Below are 6,355 nucleotides of genomic sequence, written 5' to 3'. Positions count from 1 at the left end.
ATCTCACTATTGAACTTGAAATCAATAGCCCATGTGTACGGTAAATGACTGCCAACTTCAACGGTCGATCTGTTACAATACTTTAAGTACCACCGGCTTTGGAACTGACAAAAAAGCTCGCGTGTTGTTTCCTGTTTTCATACATATATTTCGAGTATGTTTTATTTTAATAATGAGGGGTTTCGAGAAAACACTCCTCTAACTAGCATTACAAGCAAACAATTGAAAATTATTAAACAAGAGCACCACCTTGCCGGTGCAGACCGCTCATCTATTTTTCTTTTTAAAGGTGTAGGGACCTATCTCAATTTCAATCACAAAGGAGGTACGGATGGAGTGGAGAGGGGTGTATAGTGTGGGGGTGTGGTCATTCATTACATTATCTTCCAAAAATGCAAAAAAAAATATTTTTTTTGTGGGGTGGGGGGATTCTTGGGTGGGATGGTTGGACGGTATTTCAAAAATAAAACAATAAAAATAAATATTTTTGTTTTTTAACCATGTTTGAAAAAAAAACAAGAGATATGTTTGTCAGAAACACAATGCCCCTTATTGCGCCGCTTTGATTTTTAAATTTTTTTTTACCTTTGACCTTGAAGGATGATCTTGACCTTGAACTTCCACCACTCAAAATGTGCAGCTGTATGAGAATGCCGCTTTGAAATATTATTTTTTAGACCTTTGACCTTGAAGGATGACCTTGACCTTGAAGGATGACCTTGACCTTGAACTTCCGCCACTCAAAATGGGCAGCTTCATGATAACGCCGCTTTGAAATTAATTTTTTTTTCACTTTTGGCCTTGAAGGATGACCTTGACCTTGAAGAATGACCTTGACCTTGAACTTTCACCACTCAAAATGTGCAGCTTCATGAGAACGCCGCTTTTATTTTTTTTTTTTGAACTTTGACCTTGAAGGATAACCTTAAACTTCCACCACTCAAAATGTGCAGCTTCATGAGAACGCTGCTTTGAATATTTTTTTGACCTTAACGGATGACCTTGAAATTCCAACACTCAAAATGTGCAGCTTCATGATAACGCTGCTTTGATTTTTTGTTTTGTTGTTTGAACTTTGACCTTGAAGGAGGACCTTGACCTTGAAGGGTGACCTTGACCTTGAACCTACACCACTCAAAACGTGCAGCTTCAATCATAACGCTAAGATATTATTTTTTTACCTTTGACCTTGAAGGATGACCTGAACCTTGAAGAATGACATTGACCTTGAGCTTCCACCACTCAAAATGTGCAACTTCATGATAACGCCGCTTTGAAATTTTTTATTTGTTTTTTTACCTTGAAGGATGACCTTGACCTTGAAGGATGACCTTGAACTTCCAACACTCAAAATGTGCAGCTTCATTAGAACGCTGCTTTGAATTTTTATTTTTTTCTTGACCTTGAAGGATTACCTTGAACTTCCACCACTCAAAATGTGCAGCTTCATGAGATACACATGCATGCCAAATATCAAGTTGCTATCTTCAATATTAAACAAGAAATGTGTCTGTCAGAAACACTATGTCCTCTCTGCGCCACTTTGATTTTTTTTTTAACCTTTGACCTTGAAGGATGACCATGACTTTTTATCACTCAAAATGTGCGGTGTGTGTTTGTCAGAAACACTATGTCCCCTTCTGCGCCGCTTTGATTTTTTTTTTACCTTTGACCTTGAAGGATGACCTTGACCTTTCACCACTAAAAATGTGCGGCTCCATGAGATTTACATGCATGCCAAATATCAAGTTGCTATCTTCAATATTGCAAAAGTATTAACAAGAGTTCCGCGGTCGGAGATGACCGCATTGAAGCCGGATTTTTTATTTAAATGACAGGAAAGTACCTTTCGTGTTTTTGTCAATGCAATACTTAAATTACTGAAATATTGTTCAAAGGTCAAAATGAAATGTAAGTACTTTTCAAGGCATGAGCAAACCTTGTGTTATGTTTTGAATGCATGCATATACATGAACAACAATAACATTTAAGGTCACAAATATGAACTTGAATTGACAATTAGGAAAGTTTGATCTCAATTTTTTTATTAGCAAATTAGTAAGATATTGTTTGAAGTTTCCATCAATTTCATTATCAAATGTAAGAAAATAAACTTAGATGAAATAATACTATTACGTCAAGTTTGAGATTCTAGGTCCAAGCATACCAAAGTTACAACAATTTTAACATTTTAACATTTAAGTTCACAGTGACCTTGACCTTCAAATGAATGACATTGAAATGAATGACCTTGAAATGACCAGTGGTCATCTAAGTGTGCTTGCAAACCTTTACGTCAAGTTTGAGATTCTAGGTCCAAGCATACCAAAGTTATAACAATTTTAACATTTTAACATTGACCTTGACCTTCAAATGAATGACATTGAAATGAGCAGTGGTGATCTTCTAGTACTGGCCAACCTTTATGTCAAGTTTGAAGACTCTAGGTACAAGCATACCAAAGTTATAACATGGAATAAGAACTTTAACATTTTTACCTACCAAAGTTATAAGAACTTTAACATTTTTACATTCAAGGTCACAGTGACCTTGACCTTAGAATGAATGACCTTGAAATGACCAGTGGTCATCTAAGTGTGCTTGCAAACCTTCATGTCAAGTTTGAAGACTCTATGTCCAAGCATACCAAAGTTATAACAATTTTAACATTTTAACATTTAAGGTCACAGTGACATTGACCTTCAAATGAATGACATTGAAATGACCAGTGGTCATCTTCTAGTACTGGCCAATCTTTATTTCAAGTTTGAAGACTCTAGGTACAAGCATACCAAAGTTATAACATGAAATAAGAACTTTAACATTTTTACATTCAAGGTCACAGTGACCTTGACCTTCAAATGAATGACCTTGAAATGTCCAGTGGTTACTTACTAGTTCTGGCCAACCTTCATGTCAAGTTTCAAGACTCTAGGTCCAAGCATACCAAAGTTATAACAACTTTAACATTTTTTATATTGAAGGTCACAGTGACCTTGACCTTCAAATGAATGACCTTGAAATGACCAGTGGTCATCTGTTAATCCTGGCCAACCTTCATGTCAAGTTTGAAGACTCTAGGTCCAAGCATACCAAAGTTATACCATGAAATAAGAACTTTAACATTTTCGAGCACGCCGCCACCCCGCCCGCCCCCCCGCCCGCCCGACAACATCAATCTATAAGCCGAGATTTTTTCGAAAAAAATCCGGCTAATAAAATGAGCGATTTTGGCCACATATATTTGACCTCTGACCTTGAAGGATGACCTTGACCTTTCACCACTCAAAATGTGCAGCTCCATGAGATACACATGCATACCAAATATCAAGTTGCTATCTTGAATATTGAAAAAATTATTGAGAATGTCAAAGTTGGAGCAAACAGACCAACAGACCAACAGACAGACAGGGCAAAAACAATATGTCCCCAACTATAGTGGGTGGGGGACATAAAAAGTTATGGCCAATGTTAAAGTTTTCGGACGGACAGACGCCATATATTGTGCATTTGACCTTGAAGGATGACCTTCACCTTTCAACACTCAAAATGTTCAGCTCCATGAGATACACATGCATGCCAAATATCAAGTTGCTATCTTCAATATTGAAAAAGTTATGGCCAATGTTAAAGTTTTCGGACGGACAGACACCATAAATTTGACATTTGACCTTGAAGGATGACCATGACCTTTCACCACTCAAAATGTTCAGCTCCATGAGATACACATGCATGCCAAATATCAAGTTGCTATCTTAAAAAGTGAAAAAGTTATGGCCAATGTTAAAGTTTTTTTCGGAAGGACAGACAGACTGACGCAGACTGACGGACATACTGACGGACATTTCAAATGCTATATGCCACCCTACCGGGGGCATACAAATTATTGTTTTGGGGTGGGGGGTGGGGGGGTATAGTGTGAGGGTGTGGTGGTCATTTATTAGATGATCTTTAATTAAAAAAATAAAATAATGGGGGGATTGAGGAGGGATTCGGGGGGGGGGGGGGGATTCGGGGGGGAGGGGGGATTCGGGGGGGCGTGGGGGATGGTTTGGGTGGAGTTAATAGTGGTATGTCAGGAAAGAGTTGTTTTGTCAAAGTATCAATCGAATCGAATCATAAATAAAAAAGTAATGCCAATTTTAGCAAAATTTAAGGTAAAATTCAACTTGCCAGGTAACGTACTCTCATGATAGCATGAAAGTATTTGAAGTTTAAAAGCAATAGCCTTGATACTTTAGAAGTAAAGTGGATCTAAACACAAAATGTAACCATAAATTCAAAGTTATTTAGTCAAAAAAGGGCCATAATTCCGTAAAAATGACAGCCAGAGTAATGCAACTTGTCCTTTACTGTCCCCTTATGATAGTTTGCGAGTGTTCCAAGTATGAAAGCAATATCTATGATACTTTAGGGGTTAAGTGGACCAAAACACAAAACTTAACCAAATGTTCAAGTATCAAGGGCCCACAATTCCGTCAAAAGGCCAGTCAGAGTTACATAACTTTGCCTGTACAGTCCCCTTACAATAGTTAGTAAGTGTTGCAAGTATGAAAGCAATAGCTTTGATACTTCAGGAAAAAAATGGACCTAAACACAAAACGTAACCAAAATTAAAAATTTTCTAAGTATAAAAAGGGCACATAATTCTGTCAAAATGAAAGCCAGAGTTATCTTACTTTGCCTGCCCAGTCCCCTTATGATAGTAAGTAAGTGTACCAATTTTGAATGCAATAGCATTGATACTTTATGAGAAAAGTGGACCTAAACGCAAAACTAAACCAGACGCCGACGCCAAGGTGATGACGATTGCTCATATTTTTTTTTTCAAAAAATAGATGAGCTAACAATAACTATTTTAACAGCACTTGTTTAATTTGAAAATTACTGTCTCATAACTTATGTTACTAATAGAGGTTGAGTAAAACAGCAAAATAAGTAATAGATAACAATTGTTTATTTAGTATTTACTCTTTTCTTTAAGACTGAGATGAATATTTGTCCTGTCCATATTGGAGTCAATACCCCTTTATTGTAATATTAAGGGAGTACCAAACTTTTCACCGAATTCTTACCAAAAGCCACATTAAGCATTTTAGTTTAATCAATACACGCATAACGATTATAAAATTCGAAGTACACAATCAATACTTCTCTGTGTTCTATCTATATTTAAAAAACAATTTATCATTGCTTTACCCTTTAAAACGATTGCAAGGTTATCATGACTCTAACAAGTGCTGTCACCATAGGGTGACTTATGCCCCCTATAACCGCTTGGTATAAGTTATGAGGTTTTTGTCGAAACCTAAACGCAGATTTCGAAACCTAAATGCAGACCCTAAGTTCAAGGTCAAAGTCACAGGGGTCAAAATTTGTGTGCGTATGGACAGGCCTTGTCCATATACACATGCATGCCAAATATGAAATTGCTATCTTAAGCAACATAGAAGTTATGAGCATTTTTTAAAATCTAAACGCAAAGTGTGACGGACAGACGAACAGACAGTCCGATCACTATATGCCCTCCTTTGAGGGCATAACAATGTCTTAGAATATCAAAATAAATCAGCCACATAAACTAGAGAGCAGACACCATGCTAAATCCTTGAAATGAACTAAGTGACCCCGTGACCTAGTTTTTGACCCGGCATGACTCATATTCGAACTTGACCTAGATATTGTCTTGATACAACTTCTGACCAAGTTTGGTAAAGGTCAGATGAAAACTACTTCAATTAAAGAGCGGAAACCATGCTAAATCTTTGAAATGCACTAAGTGACCCTGTGACTTAGTTTTTGACCCGGCATGACCCATATTCAAACTTGACCTAGATATTGTCTTGATACAACTTCTGACTAAGTTTGGTAAAGATCAGATGAAAACAACTTCAATTAGAGAGCGGACACCATGCTTAATTCTTGAAATGCACTTAGTGACCCCGTGACCTAGTTTTTGACCGGGCATGACCCATATTCGAACTTGACCTTGATATTGTCAAGATACAACTTCTGACCAAGTTTGGGTAAAGATCGGATGAAAACTATTTGAATTAGAGAGTGGACACGAAAAGTGTGACAGACTGACAGACAGACAGACTGACAGACAGTGCGAAAACTATATACCCCTTTTCTTGTTAAGGGGGTATTAAAAAAACCTTTATACTAGTTTTTACAAAAAGAGCAAAAATGAATAAACAAATCAAAAATTTTCTCACTGCAGCCCTTCACGAAAACATAATTAAATTTTTTCTCATACAATATTTTAACTTCAGACTTAAAGTTCATATTAAGGAAAAGGATCAACTCTCAGGCTTGGGATACTAAGGAGGCAGAGTCAATGAGTAAATCCTAG

The 6,355-nt window shown here is 36.9% G+C and overlaps 1 long non-coding RNA gene across 1 annotated transcript; it reads right to left on the bottom strand.

The window, feature by feature from the left end:
* Window positions 1–566: 566 nt before the first annotated feature.
* On the bottom strand, window positions 567–1,329 carry LOC127846464 (uncharacterized). Its single transcript, XR_008033514.1, has 2 exons — window positions 1,300–1,329; window positions 567–1,099 (listed from the first exon to the last, which is right to left on the bottom strand). It is a non-coding gene; the product is annotated as an uncharacterized LOC127846464 (long non-coding RNA).
* Window positions 1,330–6,355: the final 5,026 nt, after the last annotated feature.

Source organism: Dreissena polymorpha, chromosome 9 (assembly GCF_020536995.1).
Source record: "Dreissena polymorpha isolate Duluth1 chromosome 9, UMN_Dpol_1.0, whole genome shotgun sequence".
Classification (NCBI taxonomy): domain Eukaryota; kingdom Metazoa; phylum Mollusca; class Bivalvia; order Myida; family Dreissenidae; genus Dreissena; species Dreissena polymorpha.
Note: the sequence above shows the minus strand (reverse complement) of the source record. Positions and strands in the feature narration are given on the sequence as shown.